Consider the following 18,698-nt stretch of genomic DNA (forward strand, 5'->3'; position numbering starts at 1 on the left):
TTTGTGGTGATGCCTGCACGTGTCTGGCTGGGCAGCGCAGAGGAACCTCTGAGTGCAGCAGTGACACTGCAGAGAGGCTCCCCAGGAGCTGCATCAGCCCCAGGCTGATGCTAGAGGAGCAATGCAGCTCAGCCCCACGCTGATGCTAGAGGAGCAGTGAGCCAATGGTGATGGTGTTGGATTCAAGGACCAATTAGGTACATCAGTTAGTATCAGACTGTCTGTAAGGACAATGGGCTTCTTAATAAGTATATTATAATAAAGTGATTGATCAGTCTTCCGAGAATCATGGAATCAATGCTAATTATTACCTAGCTGGGGATGCTGTGCTACAACAGACACTGGGCCTAGTGCTCTTTCTGCCTGAAGAAATGTAGCAAAATCCACTTCTTGCTCCACTTTCATCAGTTCAATATGAAAAAATCGGATTTTGCCTGATCCTATGTTCCCCATTCAACTTCTTATGCAACAAAGGAAAGTGTTAATTCCTTTTGTGAGGGGGGATTTGAGCAGTTCTGGCACGTCCTGCTGCAGATGGGCAATCCCCAGAGAGGACTTTGTTAGGCAGGGATGGGCCAGATTGCTTGGAGCCCAGTTCTCATAACTGGCCCAACTCCCTTTAGTGAGGGGGTCTAGCACACACTTGTCTACAGAAATAAGTCCCATGGTCCTGCTTTTGTAGGATTTGGATTTTCCTGCAAAAAGGTCTATCTGTAGTTCCTGCCTGTGCTCCAGCTGTTGCCATACCATAACCCAGGGACATTCACATCTAAGTACACAAGCAATGAGCAGAGAGCCTTTGATTAAATGAGACATTTATATGCTTTTAAATTGAGATAGGAACCTTACAAAGGAATGACTGCGTATGTGTAATTCATTACTATTATTTCATAAATCACAATAATTTTGAGATATCTATGGGTTTGCACCAAAAAGCCTAGAGAGTGATAATCCAGTGTTTGAGCTCTGAATATACGTATTGCTCAGAGGGAATAAACTGCTGGCAGGAACACTTCAATAAACTCTATCATCAAGATGAATGATACTTTAAAATAATTGTTTAACTTTTACTAACAGTCATTATTAATTAAATGAAGTTTCCCAGGATGCTTTAAACCAAAAGAGAGAATGTTTGCAGTCCTTTGCATAGAGACATCACACATTACATATTCAACAGGAAAGGTCTGGGAGAGGAGCCCTTTTGTTTATTCTTATTTCCTTTTAACCAATGCTAATCTGAGCTCCTAGTCTCATGCTGTCAAGCCCTACACTTCAGTATAGCTGAAGCTTCCCTTGGCAAATAACTGAGCAGCAATTTAACCCAGTGGGCCTCACCTTAGTGAGCTGGGTTTGCTGCCAAAGAGAGTTGGCCTGCTTTTCTTTTTTAGGTTTTTTTCCCCTTTTCTCCACCCAAATCTATTCAAGTAGTTTCTTTTGCAGCAATCTGTTCTCCTCTGGGCCTGATGTTGTTGCTGAGCTCCCCTTGGCATGGAGCTCTTCAGGCCTGCCTTTGCTCATCATTCTGGCAGCGTTGGTCCCTCTCTGCCCACGGGTCTCTCAAGGGCTGTTTCAGGAGCAGCACCTCCCCATCACTCAGCTGTCTGTCCTTTCTCCAAGCCTAAAGCCAGGAGGTGCTTTGCCACCTGCCACCTTTCAGTATTTTCTCCCCAAATACTCTCATGCTTACAGAGAAAGCACATGCAGAAGCTTTAGCTTTTTGGCTTAGTTAACAACCAATGCAAAATGTCTGTGATAAAACTGCATTTTCTTATGGCAAATGGGCTCACCAGTGAGCCTCTCAGACTCCCCACTCTGAGCTCTCATTAATTGCAGCCCGCTGGTGGTAGTGTAATGTTGCTTCAGTGGACATTTATTTGACTTTAATATACACTAAATTCTTTGTGGAAAGCTTTTATCAAAGAAGTAAAACTCCAGATATCAGAACTCCGTCTCTTATCTAGTGAGAGACAGCCTATAAAGCCAAGCAGCATGTAGGAGATTGCAAGATTTCTGACAAATAGAAAGAGTGGGGTAAAAAGAAAGTCAGCTGCCATTGTGTGTGTTCTGGTCCCATGCTCACACTCATGTCTGGCTGATGCAATTTCTTCTTGGAACTCACACAAAGGCTCCAATCTAAGACAGCAACTGGAGAGGGGTTTGTATCCAGTGACTTTTGGTTGAGACCATTAATGCTCTGAACACAAATCCATAAATGTGATGATTTGCCACGGTTTATTCAGGGCAGCTCTGAGTTTCTTAATCAAGATGGTTATAATAATGATACTGCTTTGTAAACTGGTCAAATGGAACCTGATAAATCTCATTAACAATCTGATAGGTATGGTTTGTAAAATTCTAGAGATGCTTGAAAATTGAACAGCAGTCTGCCTTGCTGTGGAATAAAACTTGGTCCAACACTATAAAAAGAATGTAGCATATTTCAATATTTTAAAAGTGTTTACTTGGATGTCTTAGTTTGGGCATTCCTGTAATGACTTTTTCTAATACAATTTAATTGCTTTCTTATTCTACGTTTACCCATAAAAATTATTTATTTTATAATCAATGAAACTATATGCATTTGGAGGCAGATTTTCCATTTCATTTTCTTTCCAAGGAGTAATTTACAAAAATTGAAATATATGACCAAGATGTTGTAGCAAGAAAAAAGTTATCTGCTCGGATAAGCTACAGAAAACAAAATGTTTAAAGAAAATACTTGCATTACTTTCTTCACAAAGGTGAAGAAAATACTGCCTTGTGGAGGAGCATTTGCTGTATGGGGACTTGCCTCTGAAATAGCTGGGGATCCCAAATTTTGCATATGAACAAGATTTAAGGCTCCATTCTGCTTCCTTTTACATTGATAAGAATTATTTTGTTGTATTCAGAGTTCCTTGTAATAAAATCTTTACTGAAATAAGTGATAATGGCCTAAAGTGGCCAGGTAAAGTTCTGATGACACAGAGCTTTCTTTTTCCATGATGCACTTAGGTTTGACTCAACCACTTCTCATCCAGAATTGACTTAATCTCCATCAGGTCCTCTTTCCTAATTCTTTTAGAGGGAACTCACTATTTAAAGGGGACTTATCCCAATGAACCATTGTATATTTTTGGGTGCACTTCACCACCTTTCTCAGACTGTGTTTTGGTACAAGATATTTGGTGTTTTTGTTCTGCTTTCCCACAGCTATCAGAGCATAACCCTGCATTGCACAGTGGCTCCAGTCTGAATTAATGTCTTGAATTTAAAAAGTATGTCTGTCTCATACTCGGGCTCTCGCCCTCCTCACTGGGGACTGAATCAGCAAATGAAGAGAAGGACTATTTTCTGGTTTCTTTTAGTCATGTTTATTTTTCACCAAGACAACTCCTCAGAGAACAAGCTGAAATCTTACTGTGTCTGCTCTTTCCTCATTCCTTTTTTTTTTCCTCACCACAAAATAATAGAAATCATCTGGTATATGGGGATATAAATGATTTCTGTCAATAGCTACATTTAGGAGTGACTTTTAATGGCATTATCTTTGCTTCAGAAATGAAGAGGTATAGGCATAGGTCAGTAAAAAAAGCAGTAAAGGAAAAAAACAGCTTCAGAGACAGGAATGGGGAAATGTGTGCAGTGGATGCTTTAGAGCCCCTGGAGTTTTGAAATATAATAGGCTAATTCTACCAAACTCTAATGATTTGTAAGATCTCTGAAACTCTTAGTTCTATGTCATTTCTAGCTCTCATTTTTATAACATAGGCTAATTACTGTATTTTGGTTAAACATGGGCAACTATAATCACACTCTGTTCTTCCAGTCCTGCTTGTGCAATCTTTCTTTGTCGTACAAGGAAAATGCACTTTCATCTTCAAAGGTTTATGTGGGACCTTTAAAAGATGCCATGAAAAAAGTTTCCTGTGATTTCTTGCAGAGTTTGCAGTGTCCCATTGCAGCATTCCCATGAATGAGCTCCAGAGTAAAGCTGCTGGGGCTATTTGTGCAGGAATGAACTGAACACTCTAAGTGGAACGAAGTAACCCTTTTGAGGTCCTATGACAGACTGCGAGGCAAAGCCACCCCCAAGCAAAAATATAAAATCCTTATCCCACGAGCAGCTGCCTAAGGAGCCTTTTCTCCTCAGTCAGTGCTGACTGGGGCACTGAAGTGGGAAGAAGTGAATGAAAAGATGTTTCGTTCTCCATTGCCAGAGAACAGCTCCCAGAGCAGAGCTTTCAGCAGTACCCTGATTAAAATGGCTGCAGGCTCTGGGGACTCCCTGTTGCCAGCCTTGGCACCTTGCTGATTTTCAGCACTATTTGTTACTTTTTTTAAACCCAAAGCCAGTTGAAACTAATGAAAACACACTTCCTTAACAGCCAGGGACTTCACAGCCAAGCGCTGCTTAAACATTCTAATGTAAATAGCTTTGTCATTTTATAGGGTATGTTCTGAGTTAAATGAGCAGACTGTGCTGGGAAATTGAATTAAAAAATATTGATTTCCCCCCCCAGTTCATATCTTTCCAAATATGTCCTAAATTTTTGCAAGTTCTAAGGTGACCCTGTTCATGCAATCTAATGTTTAATAGCTATATTGAATAATATCTCAAAGATGAGTCAGAGCATGGCTGAAATTTGCACTGAAGTCATAGAAAAACATAACCCCTGAATCAAAAATAATTTGTGGTCTTTCCTATATCCTTTGTCCCTCGGTACAGAATCAGCCTCTGAAGAGGTTCACTTTTCTTTAAAATTACACCACCACAGTTCCACCTGTGCTGGCACACTGGTCCAGTTTTACACCCAGAGAAGGAGTACTCTCCTCACCTGACTTATTTTTAATAGGTTGGCTGAAGGACAATGCCCACTCTGCACCTAATGAGACTTAACTACGGCTTTGTCTACTTATGCAGTTGAGAACAGGGAAAGTCACAAGTTACAGACTGTCTCTACCATTCATATAAGCTGGAATTCTTAAGCTATTTTGACAGAAAATGTTGGCTGGCTGAAATATTGCTGGAAGTGCATGTATTTTTTCTAAAATTCCTAGTGATTTCCTGTCAATCTCCCAGGTTTTCAGCCCTTTCTTCTTGGGCCTGCCATTTGAGTTAGCCTTGCTGCACCTTAGCTTTGCTGCACCAATTTTGGCTGAAAAAGTGAATTATTCTTCCATACAATAGGGAATCCAGCTCAGTCCTCCTCTTCAGACTAACAGAGCTGATACTCACCTTGGTCATGTAGGCTTTGTGTCTTTTTGGAAAAAAATCCCAAACAAAACCATGAAAACAAACCAAATACCCCAGAAAAAAAAAATTATGCATAGATATGTTACACAAATATTTTTTTTTTCAGGAAATTTTTCATTCTCAGTGACAACACAGCAATTTTTCATTCTCAGTGACAACACAGCACCACTAGATTTTGCAGTGCAAAGACTGCCTTTTAATCAAATCTAATCTTGCATACACTTATGTAGATCTCCTTACTGATAATTTCATCTCTGTGACACCATATGACTGGTAATACTAATTGTTGCAGCATGATATTATTGTATCAGTTGTTATTGTTATCTACTGTCCAAAGCCTTTGTTATTTCAGAAGACAGCAAATGCATTTATTATGATATCCAATTTCTAAAATATACAACAGAAAAATTATTGTTGTCATAAAATGTTCTAAGTGTATGAATCATGAAAGGAACAACCCTATTTCTCATGCACATTGAAGGGTTAAGTCACATATTTTGGGAGCACTGTCGCTTATTAAAAAATTATTTACGAGTTGAATTGTATCACTTCTAAATATATAAAGAGTTGGGATGGCTTCCAACAATTACTGAAGAAGCCAGCCAAGTGATGTTTTCCAATTAAATCAGGCTGAGTTGTTTGGTTGTTTTTCTTTTTTAACTTCTCAGTGTCCTGTGTTCTTGCTTCTGTTTTTTCATGATTCAAGCAGACAATGTATTAACCTCGTGCAAGTGAAGTCTCACACGTCTCCTCTTTGGTCTCCTTTCATGTGCTGCTGAGCAGTAGGAGTCTCTGTAGGTACTCCCTACATGAAAGGTGTCTTTCTTGTCCATATAAGTGCTGCTGCTGGTGCTTCAGTCCTTGCTTTTATTTAGAACCAGTTGTTATACAAAGCTTCAAAGCTTTTAACTTCAGATAGCTTATTTATATTTGTAATGTTCAATCTTTGATAATGACTGTGTTAAAAAACCTGAGTAAGAGTGCAGAGCTGAAAGCATGGACTTCCACAGCTGTGCCTGTGCAGTTCAGGTTATACAGAGAGACAGATGAAAGCCCATGATGTCTAATTTATTAGAGGGGAAATAAAGAACAATTTAATTAAAAAGAAAAATGCTGGACAAAAAAAAAAAAAAAAAAAATCACTAAGCCCTCAAGTATTCCCTTTCCTCCTTGTACTGGATGAAGCTCAGATGTTTACAGGGAGGTCATGCACCACTACTCATGTGTGGTATCACACTGGTACCAGGTCTTGATAGACAAAAAACTCCACAATTCTCCACTGGTTTATTTCCTGGGTAAAGCATATTATAGAAAGTTACATCTTTATATCTAGGCTGAGTCCTAGACTGCAGACCTGGAGGATATACAGACCACAGCAGCCCATGAACTTTTTCCAAGATGTCTAAGAAAAAGGTAATTATGCAAACCTAGTCAAGTCTTTATAAGTCTAAATTTACTGTAAGCATTCTGAACTGAAAAAAATGTTACATAATCTGCAAAATTAAATAGAACACTGAAAACACTGCAGTAGACTCTTGAGTTCTTATTCCTTGGGAGTGCTTATTTCTTCCTATAGCTGGCTATAGTCATCGTTGCTGCAGAGTTCACTGTGTTCTATGCTGAAGAAATATGTCAGCTTCAGAGTACATAGGGCCTTCCTTTATTGCTGGGATTGGAAGTTTGCCACTCAAAGATTTAATCATAATTGTTTATTTTTTTCACCGCTCTGGCACAGATAAACTCATTTGGGTATCTGGCATATTCATTTAGCTCTGTTACAGGTTCATCTACTCACCCATGATCGTTTACAAGATTTAAATAAAGGTTTCTCCTAAATTAGTGCTGGAAAATGAAACCAGCTTGTGTAACTTGGAAAAATTATTTAAAATGATGGAAATTATTCCTGTACGAGGAAGACAGAAATAGCCCAATACAAGTGCAGTTGCCAGTTGAAACAGCAGCCTATTTTGTGCTGTGCCTTTTACTGATTCATTTCTAGGGTTGTTCTCTAAAAAGAATCTACAGTTAGTAGGACTGAAGTGCTGCTTTCTATCAAGTGGAAACTGAGTGGCTGTTCCATAGCCTTTTTCCAAAAGCTTCCTTTGAAAGCCGAAACACTGGAGCACATTGATCTGCCAGAGCCTGCCACTGGGAATGCAGGAATGCAGCCCTTGCCCAGTGGCTGTAGGTCCTGCCAGCTCCTCCCTTTCTCCCATTCAGATGCTGCAACAGTGGCTATTGCTGCCCATGCTGTGCTCAGGACTTCCAGCCAGAGGATTTGGGAAGCCAAATCCATTTGTCACATGTCTGCATCTCCACCAGCCTTTCCAAGAGCATCCCAGGAACAACGTGCAGCAGTCCTGCAGTTAGAAGAGGGCTTGACACACACTCTCCTCCCTACAGAGTGGAATTGCCCAGCCATGCTGCCCATCCCTTAAGGGATTGGCACTTACAGACTGTGGTAATCACATATCCTCTGAATGGAGAAAGACATAACTCTCCCAGGATAATCCTGGGAAGCTGTGAGAAGCTGTGGGAAAGCTCAGAGAAAGAATTAAAACAATTATTATCTCTCTTTCTGCACAAGTTGTTTATAGATATGATTTTCCAGAGTGTGCTATTCATAGTTCACCAAGAGTGTGAGAGGTTTTCACTTTGAGACCAATCAAGTCTCAGCTTACGAGTTGAGTTATAAAAGACATGCTACTTTCTATTAAACATTTTCTGTTCACCTTCTGAAGACTGGAGTCTTTTTTTCCTTCCCTGACTCAACAGCAACAGCAGACCTGTCTCCTGTTTTCAAAAAATATTTCTTTGGGTTGGTTTCAGGACCCCAAGTTTTCTGGGCACAGAAGCACCACCTATATTGATGCTGCAACCATCTTTGTGTGGGAGACATTCAGTGGCAGCTCTTGCTGAGAATGCCTTCCACTGACAGAATTCAGTGAGTGATGTGCCCTGGGTAGGGTTCCTGACCATGTGCAGGATATCTCTGCTTTTCTTTTACATTGCACAGCCAGAACACCAGGGACTCCAGGGCAATGCAGTCCTGAGGAGCAAGCCAGAAGAGGCATCAGCCAAAGAGCCCTTACAAGACTGTGGATGAGCTTGTCCCTACTAAGCTGAGCTACTCCAAATCATGGTTAGTTTTACTCACAGACTAGTGCCATTAAAAAAATGTAAAGCCACTCTGCTAGGCCCAGGTAGGGCTGTCAGTCCCTCAAGTAACATCCCTTACAATCAAATGATGCATTAGATTTGGGAATCGGCAACAAAAGTTTTCACAATGACATTCAAAGAGTAACAAAACACTAAAATACGTATGTACTTCCAAAAATGCTTATGTACTTCCAACACAGTGGCCCTCAACAGATTTCTGTGGAATGTCCACTGGGCTTCTGAAAACTGTATTCTCACAAGCCAGCAAGCTTCTGTGAAACTCTTACCAGCCATGATCCACCACAGACAATCTTTCACTGCTAGAATTGAAGATTTTCTTAATACTGTGTTATCTGAGGGCAACAGGATATATAAAAAATCCCTGCAGAGCTCTCCAAATTGCTGAAGACCAACACAAGCCCTTAGCAATATACATTTTTTAGGTCCTTATTTAAGTGTATCTTTTTTACCCATATGAATTCCACAATCTGAGCTGGGATCAACAGATGAAGGAGTGGGAGAAAGGGAAGTTATAGCCCACTGCCAGCCCCAGTTCTGCTCAGTTCATTCATTTCATCATGTGCTCCTGGCTGCACAGTGTATCCTCCTCTCCTGGGCCAGCCTGCATCCACCCCTGCTTTAAGCTCTTTCTGCCCCAGTGACAACAGCTGGTTGTTCAGCTCATGTCCAAAATAGCACTGGGCTGCTCCAAAAATTACCATAGCTTCTCCTCTGGGGCATAGCCAATGTGGCCTCAATCAAACTATTTATTTACAATACATCTTAAAAGCCCTCTGACATCCTAATCAGTAGCAAAATGAAATAAACATTGATTTGTTACAAGATGTATGAATTTTTCTGCCATCAGGGAGAGGAAGGAAAATAGAAGCTTTAGAAACAATCAGAGAAATAACTTTTGAATCCTAGTCTGGAAATAGAAACACACACAAAAATAGACATATTTTTAACATATAAAGATCTAAAACATATTTTCTGTATTTTGAAAGCTCTGAAAGAATAATGAACACAAATATCTTTTTGTTTGCAGTGTATATCCTGCTTAATAAACCATCACGCAAAGCATTTTGATTCTTAAAAATAACTACTAAAATGGAGGCTAACAGAGCATAGATTGAGATGGTTATTAATGCTAACACTTGGCATCTAGATAGTCTGTCAGAGTCTCTGCTCAGTAAGAACTGAGAAGTTCATTGCACTTGTCTTAGAAATGTCTCTCCATGACATCCATATTTGGAAGAGAAATAGGAAGACACTGCAGCAATATTTTTTTCCTTTCCAAGCAGAAGAAAATTGTATTATATTATAAAAAATTGTACCAAAAAAAAAAAAAAAAAGAAAAAAGCTTTCACAGCAATCAGTTTCTGAGTATTTAAAATTCTCTTACTTGACTTAGTTAAAAAATAGTATCAGTGCTATCTCAAATTTGCTGGAAAGATCTGTCATTCAAATATCAGGCACTTGTTCATTGTTCTTTCCTAATGAAATATCAAATTTTCACTCCTGTTTGGAAATCAAATGACAAGATTGTTTGACTACAACAAAGGCACTAATTAGAAAATTCCCTGGCAAATGACACAGCCAAGACTGATTTCTGTTCAGGACTATGATGTTTACCCTTGTTTGGGTAAATGAGAACTACAGAAGACAAGGATAATCAGTTATTTTGCATATCCTAGTAATTTTCACATAAAATTATACCACAAATAATTTCCACATAAAATTATACCTTCAAAGCTTCTAAAAAAACCCAGTATCATCTTTTACTTCCCACCTTCTCCTAAGCTGTAAACCTTGTGCTGCTGTATACATTATCCATGTCAGAAAACAAATTCCTTTTGTTTTAATTTATCCAATCACATCACCTTTGGTTTTGTACCCATCGGATTTCACACTCAAGCTGAGAATTTTCATTAAGGCCTGGAAAAGGACAGATTTTGGGACACAGCTAATCATGATTCCTTTATCCTTCCCATGTATTACAAACCACTCCAGGGAATGCAAACTTTCCAAAGCTTTTTTAGCATTTGAACATTTTGATTGAGAACGAATCCTCAGCTTGTCAGTTTTGTTGGTTTGTGCTTTTAACATAAATGGTGTCTCTTTCTGCTAGTGGTAGGGATCCCACTTCACACATCTGCTAATTAACCACAATTTAGACTGAAGTATGAATGATTACTCTGCTGTAATGCTTCTGTTTCTTAGCAACCATGAAAGACATGGTAAAGGATGTGAGACAGAGACCCAAATAACATCATTTCCAGATTGAGAACTTCCACTTAGACTAACCTAAGAGTGGGACAATAAATTAATTTTAAATTTCTATTTCCCTACTTCAGTGCTATGTCCCTTTTATGCTCTTGACAGTGTGATTTCCACAGTCCATGATGACATGTAAGCCTTTAACTTCCTCAGAGCTGAGGATACCTGCTAGCTACTCCAAGAAAAACTTGTAAGGCTTAGTAAGAAAAATATTTTCTGCATTATTCCCATGTGATGACTTATGTCTAGCACTAATTCCTCACTTGATGGGAATTTTACCAAACTAAAGCTGCAAGGTTAGGTCTTGTTTCAGTGTTACACAATAATAAAAAAAAAAAATCTATTTTATTAGTAGCAAATTGGCAATTACGTTTTTCCTCATAATCCTAATAAGGTATTCTGACCATTTAAATTGCCTTACTCTGATCTGAAGATACTTATTTTACGTATTAAGACAATTCTGTCAATGCTTTTCAAAAATATAGACAGAATTAAAAAAAGTCTGACCACTGAAAGTTCAATTAAAAATCAAATTCTTTAATATTTGATGAATCCTTTTATGACTTGCTATGTAGTTCTACTCTGTGATTGCTACTTGCATATGATGATGTCAATAGTGCAGATTTAATTTTTATTCTGGAAGAAATGGAAGATTGGTTTCTGTGATCCTATTTATATTCTGCTTTTGAATATAGGGATGACTGAAGCAGAAAACCAAAAAGCAGACTTTGAAGTACCGAAGTAGGACAAAAATTGATGGCTCAAAATCATATGAGGCAGGTACCCACATTTTGGGTTGTGTGTCCGAGGCACACAGAACATGCAGCCACGGGAGACACACGTGGTAACCTTGCCTCTCCTGGGAGCTGGGAGGGATGAGCTTGGAGCTTCGTGCCAGATCTGGGGTCTCACGGGTCACCTGAGGGGCACAACCCCTGCAGAGTGCAGAACTTCAGTGTTTGCACCACCATGGGTCACCCAAGGGGCACAACCCTGCAGAGTGCAGAACTTCAGTGTTTGCACCACCGTGGGTCACCTGAGGGGCACAACCCCTGAAGAGTGCAGAACTACAGTGTTTGCACCACCGTGGGTCACCTGAGAGGCACAACCCCTGAAGAGTGCAGAACTACAGTGTTTGCACCACCGTGGGTCACCTGAGGGGCACAACCCTGCAGAGTGCACAACTTCAGTGTTTGCACCACCACGGAGCCAGGCAGCGCTGCAGCCTGCGCTGGCAAACTCCCCTGGCTCCGGGGGCAGGACAGGGGGCACGGGGCACCTGCCAGCCCTTCTGCAGTGGCACCTCCTGGGACAGAGCCCCGAGGAGCACAGCTCTGTCTGTGCTGTCCCCCCGGCACCAGGGGCTCCCACCAGCAGTGCGGGGCTGCACTTGTTGGAACTCAAAATGTCTCTCAGACATTTTGAGAGGTTCCAGGCCTTGGTCAGAAGCATTTTAGACCCTGGCAGGCAGCTGGAAACAGTGATTTTGAGTTTGAGCCATGGAATGAGTTACCAACTTTGGAGGTGAACAAGCAGTCACAAAAGGTTAGATAGCATAGTAAAAGCAGTTACAAAACAGAGGGAAAATTTTTTTAGTATTGTACAGGGGGGTTTTAACACTTGTACAGGGGGGTTTTTACTTTGTACATGGGGGTCAGAAGTTCTAAGATGGAGGAAAGTGGGCTGATCCTGTTCTTCCTCCTTCTTCTTCCTTGCCTCCATGTTCTTGGTGATGTTGCCACTCACAGATTGGTTTAGAGTAGAAAAGCACTTGGTAATATAGGTAGTAGGTATCGGGGGAAAACTATAAACATGTAATACGTAATATATCATATAAAAGATAGCAGCAGCCCTGGGCAGGGGGAGAAGAAGAAGACAGCAGATAGAGAGGATGTCAGGGTGTGTGTGTGCCTCTGCCTGGGCCGCTGACCAAGCAGCCGCAGCCTGAGAAGACAATATTTTAGATAACTAACAATAAACTGCCTTGAGACTGAACAGCAAGAGCCTGCACAGTTTTTCTTTGGAATCACGGGTTGGAGGAGGAATTTCACCACCACATGGGAGCCCAGAGCAAGGCCAGGGTTCTCACATGCACTGACCAGCTGCACCTGGGACAGGCAGGGCGGGGTTACTCCTGCAGGGAAGCCTCGGGAGAAGGTGGCCGTGGAAGGCTGGAGCACGGGACACGCAGCTTGCGAGGTGAGCGTGCAGCTCCTGAGTGCTGCTGGCTCCTTGTCTGCCTGCCCAGGCTGTTTGTTGTGAGGGGCTGCTTTGCAGGTACCACAGCGTTCCCAGGTGCTGCTTGGCTGGGGCTTTGGTGCCGTGGGACATGGAGCGCTGGGTGGAGGAGCCCGGTCCCACCTGAGGGCTGCTCTGTCCGACAGCGCTTGGCCCTGCAGCCAAACCCTCCGCGAGGGACGGCGGCTTTGTCACAGCCCCAGCTCCACACAGGGCGGGTCTGGGGGTCTGGGCCTTTCTGCTGCTCTGGCAGCAGGTACAGGTGGAACCTGGGGTTGTCTGCACGGCTGCTGTAATTTTGTTTCATTATCTCACAGAACTGAGAATGGGTTCAACTACTTCCGTAAGTTTTTCATTGTTTTTGCTGAAAGAAGCTAAATGTAAAAATCTGACATTCGTTCTTTAGTCATACAATCATAGTGATGTCTGGCAGGGCATTTGGCAAAGTTCTACAAGACCCAAGGAGTCGATTTCCCTGGCACTCTGTGTGGGAACACCTCCACTAGCCTGTCTGACTACAGGTTTAAAGGACACCTCTTCACTCTCTGACTTTAAAAGTAAAGCTAGATTGGCGGTGTTTGGATTTTTGCTTGTTCAGGTTGTGTGGTTTTTCTTTGTGTTTTGTTTTTGGTTGGTTTGTTGCTTTTTTAAAGCAGAGATATTAACCAGTAGTCTGAAACAAAAAGAGGAAACTATTGGATTAATCAGTATAAATAAGTACATTCTCCATGCTCAAGAGGAGTCTACAGAAAGGGTATTTTCTTGTAATGTAAGTTTACATGGTCCTTGGGAATATGGCTTTATTATCATTTTAGCTTCTTTCTGTTGAGGTATTTGATTTTCATCTAGAAGAGCAATGAATGTATATCTCCTTTAATATTCAAATTAATATCATCAAGGATTAATAAGTTTATTTCTGGCAACAGCATAGCTGAACGTGATGCAAATCACTTTGTTATAGTAGTCTTGTTTGTGCATTGCACTTTAGTGATTTTGCTCTGATGTGCTTTTCTTGTACAGCTCAGGGAGCCTTTGCAGTCCTCTCCCTGAGAGGAAAAATTACTTTCCCCATTGTCTTCCCTCTAGGCCATAAAACTTTAGAAAACATTTTATTTCCCCCCACTCTTTCAGTCTGTTTACATTTTTCCAGGGGAAAGTTAGAGCACTATGAAATAAGAACTAAGGCTAACTATAACTCATAGGTTCTAACATTCCTTTTTATTTCTGGTTAGAAATCAGATTCCCAAGACAGATGGTCTGTTTAGTCTAACTCAGGTCACTGCATGAACAGGTCTACTTTAGTAAGACCCTTTTTTCCTGCCATATATAGCTGTGTTATAACAAGATTAAAATAAAAAACCCCAGATGTTTAAGGTATAAAATTACATTGTCTGGTTTGACAGAAAGTGTGTCTGCTCCTCAGCACCTAAACTTGGTATTCATTTGTCTCCTGGCCTCGCTGCACTGTTGAGCTCTAAATCAATGTATAATCAGTTTGCAGACGGGGAGTAGATGGTGTATTTCTAATTAAAATCCACGTTCCTCTATTTCCAGGTGTAACTTATAGCCACAAAGTGCTTCTAGTAGGCATTAGTCAAGTTCCATCTACCTATGGATGACACATTTAACTATTAATTAAGAGAGGGAAGTTTGCCATGAGGTGTCAATAGTGGCTATAGGGTATGGGAGTATAAATGTTACTGACAGAGCACCAGGTATAATCTGCTGATGATTTGGACTGGCTCTTTCTGCTTTCAAAGCCAGCTGGCACAGAAGGTGGCTGCACCTGGCTCCTGCAAGAACACTGGCTTCCAGACAGGTGAGGCCAATCCAGCCCCCAGGGCAGTGCCTGCTGTAGCAATTAAGGGTCAGCACTACCCGAGGTGATGCTGGGAGGAATCAATCTGAGGTGAATCCAGGCAGATGAGAATGGATTGTGAAAGTGATCTGAGAGCATGGGGTACACACAAGGAGTGCACCTGATCTCATGGCTTAATGCCACTATGGTTTTTTGGCTTGCTGCAGATTGGAGGATAAGAACATTCAAGTATGTTTTTTAAATTGTTTTTTCCACTGTCTTTATGAGCCTCTGCAACTGAACTGTCTGCATTTACACCTTGGAAAGCAATGTTTGTGTTAAAAATCACCTGCAATGTCATTAGGTAACTGATCACTGAACGAGGTACAGCTGGCAAGGGCTGTTTGGCTGATGTTAGGATGGGGTAATCTACACAGCTATTAAGTGAAGGAATTATACCCTCCAGAACAATTGGAGGCTTTATCTGAAAGACTATCAGTGTTAAAAGGAGATGGAGTTAAGGACTGAGTTTTGGCAAAGGTTATTCTGTCTGCTCATGTGGAAAGTGAGTCAGGTTTGGTATAAAAAATGGTTTATATCATTGAGCTAAAGCTTTGAACTGCTGTGTATTGTTTCAGTGCAATAGAAACCTGGAGTTGAATAAAAAACCCTTTACATTAATCATCTAATCCATTCCTTTCTCTGAGATAAGGCTAACAGGCTAGAAGAGATAGTTGTCTGATCTGTTCCTAAAGACACATGCTCCTTCTCGGTGGTTTTAACTCTGATTTCCTAATGTCAGGCTGAATCTCCCTGGCTGCAAACTTGCTGAGTGCCTCTTGTCTCTCCAGCAGACATTGATCCTTCTGTGTATTAATAGGCTTCAGCATTCTTTCAGTATGTGTGACTGTGGAAAACGTTGTCTTGCCATGATTTCATTTCCAGATAAATAAACTGATCTTGAGAAGTGAGAGAATGAAAATAACCTTATTCACTATAGCTGTTTACTAGGAAGTCTTCAACCTGTGTTTCTACAGCCAAGGTGACTCTCAGAGCTCTATTAATGAAAAGCTGTGTTTTGGCTGGAGCTGACTTTGCAGTTTGTTGTATTTCAGGCCAGGTTTCATCTGGCTTTGTAGAATTTGAGGGTTAGTGCCAGGTTACCAGACCCTGTGACCTTTGAGCAGAACTTATTGTTTCTTCCACTAAGGCACTGCCCAAGATGAAGCAGTGTAGGGCAGATGGTTTTAAAGCACAAATTCACACCCTAGGAAGCCAGCTTCCTGCAGGGAAGTCTTAACAGACAGGACTGGAAAATGTCCATATTCCTTGGCCTGCACACAAGGGAGCTTGGCAGCAAGCACCTCCTGAGATTATTGTGTAGATGGGTTATATATGTGAAGTCCACACAAACCCCTTTATGTGCAAGAACTGAAACTTGGGCTGTAAAGAAGTAGTGGCTCTGTGTGAGGTGGGAATGCCTGTCCCTGTGGCTTACAGCAGGCTTCTCATGGATGATGTGGTGTTGCACATGGTGTGTGCATGCAGGCCATGCAGGAAAGCCTGTGTCCAATCACTTGGTCAGGATCTTTTTTTTTGTGTTTGGTCCCTCCCTGCAAAGACTTGAATCAAAGATTATACCAGCAGTCATCAGCAGGTTAATGCTGCCAAACTCTTCCTGGTAAATTCTCTCTGGGTGAATGGCTTTCCTCATTTTACTAAGAATGTATTAAAGGGAAAAGCAAAACAAAGTAACACAGGTTTACTTCAAATTGTGGGATCTAGTTTGATTCCAAACATACTTTCAATGCCAGAAAGCAAAAGAATTGGAATCAGAAACAAATGGATAAATGGAGGAGAGAAATATGTGTTCTCTTTAGCTCAATTGCTAAAAATATGAATTTTCTACTTTTGCTTGTAATTCCTTTATCTTATGATATGCAGTGGCACTGCTTATTGAAAAAAATAATTTCAGTCATCTGTTTAATGTGACAAAACGTCAAGTCTGGTTAAGATAAAGTAGTGTACAAACTGCAGTCTTTTTCATAAAAAACTTCTGGAAGTCTTTATTGAATGCTTATGTATCTTTCACATTTAAGATGTGTGAACTGCAGAAGTGTAGATTTTTTTCTCTGGTAGGGAAGGAAGCCCTTTGATAATATACCTATAAAAGTACCCTGAGGGACCATGCCCTGCTTTAATACTAGTATTTATTACATGCTTTTCATAAAACATCTTGGGGTTCTTACTGCACAAGTGTAATGAAAGACATTCCTCACCTAAAAATAGTGAAGGTAAAAACAGACAAGACCAGGAATGGGAGGAGGAATAGATACAACTGAAAAACTTGCTTAAGGCTGTCATTAAGATCCTGCTGACAGCCCAGTACTTTATCACCAGATTTTGAAAAGTTATCATATGGGAGGTTGCACAAAGACATTAACCCAGTATCTTTACAGTGTCCTTAAATTTCCAGTTTTATTTGCTTTGAAATTCAGGAAGATATTATTTAACAGAAATCTAAAGCTGCAAAGTGTATTTTGAAAGCTATACAGATTACAGATGCCTTTTACAATATACTAAATTGGTTTAATATGAATACAGTGTTACTAGTGCACAAACCTAACTGGGATATCACATAAAGGATTCTTTTCATTTTGGTTTTGTTTTTTTTTTTTGTGGGTTTTTTTTTTTTGTTTTGTCTTGTTTTGGTTTTTTTTTTGTGTATGTGTTTGAGGTTCTTTTTATGAAGGAAAAACTAATTTGGATATTTTCTTTCCATGTTTTTTTACAAATAAGCATGTGAAAACATGGCAAAGCTTCTTAAATACTGACATTCTCTGTTACTCTGCATGTCTGTCCCTCAGTACTGTTAGAACTGCTCTGCATTACATAAACCCCAAATCAGCAATCCATCTGTTGAAATCTGACACATCCATGCACATCCTGCACTTCCTAAACCCTTTCAGTGCAGCCATCTAACATTTCTTCTGTGATGCCTGCTCTACCTAAATAACTGCTACAGCAGAATCAGTGCCCCGCTTTCAACGGCTCAGGCAGCACTGTCCCAAGATTAATTTTTATTTGCTATGGACAAGCTTCTGGTTCCCTTTGTCATTGTGAAAGCTGTGTGTCTGTGAGCCCAAGCAGAAGTAACTTTAAATACCAATTTTGTGTGTTTGTGATCATATTAACTCCTTTGTGGCGTGTCTGCTAAAAAGAAAAAAGAGAAGGAAAAAATCAAGTAAGAGCATCTGGTCCAACTCCTACCACAATCCAGGTCTGCCACCCTCAAGGTCTGAGAAGCTGCAGGAGGTCTGCATGCAGGATTTTTCCCTCAGCAGCAGCACGATGTCCCCATGGGATGCAGTTTCCTGGCCATGGTGCTGCCTGGGGCAGCTCTGGAGAGCAGAGACTGCTCTGTCCTCTGTGGCTCTGAAATTCTGATGGCACAATCATGCCCTGTAGCATTCTTTCTTTCCCAGAGCTGTTATTCCACATTAGACATCTCAGGAGTTGTGGAGGCTATACCTTCTCTGGCTTATTCAGGTTGTGACATTTATTAAAAATGTTTAAAACTCAGTGTTACCTACTGATATGTGTGCACCTCCCATTGATGGTAACAGGGAATGATGATTAGTAGAGTGAAAAACATGAACCAGCAGGATAAATGACTTCCACTCTGCACAAAACTGTTCTCTTTACTAGGTGTTTCTGATGTTCTGGATGTTCCTGTGCAGGAAATTGCTTTTTTATTGTTTGTCTTTCTGTCTCCCTGGGGATGGTGTTAACAAACCTCCTGAAGTCTGACTTGAAAGTCTTCAGATTTCCTTCTATATATAGCATTTCCTTACTTAGGGAAAATCTTTTTTGTCCACTTTATATATGTATAAAAAAACTTAGTTATATGCTGTTTGTATAAAAAAAAATATTTTCAACTCAAAAAAATGCTAGACCAAGGCAAGTTTCAAACGAAATGAATTCAAG

The 18,698-nt window shown here is 40.7% G+C and overlaps 1 protein-coding gene across 1 annotated transcript in view; it reads right to left on the minus strand.

Annotated features, from left to right (window-relative positions):
* TIPE3 (TNF alpha induced protein 8 like 3) overlaps nt 1–18,698 on the minus strand; it is a 45,650-nt gene that overhangs the window by 16,134 nt on the left and 10,818 nt on the right. The gene's annotated exons all lie outside the window — the stretch shown is intronic.

This window comes from Lonchura striata, chromosome 10 (assembly GCF_050655825.1).
Source record: "Lonchura striata isolate lonStrDom1 chromosome 10, ASM5065582v1, whole genome shotgun sequence".
Taxonomy (NCBI): domain Eukaryota; kingdom Metazoa; phylum Chordata; class Aves; order Passeriformes; family Estrildidae; genus Lonchura; species Lonchura striata.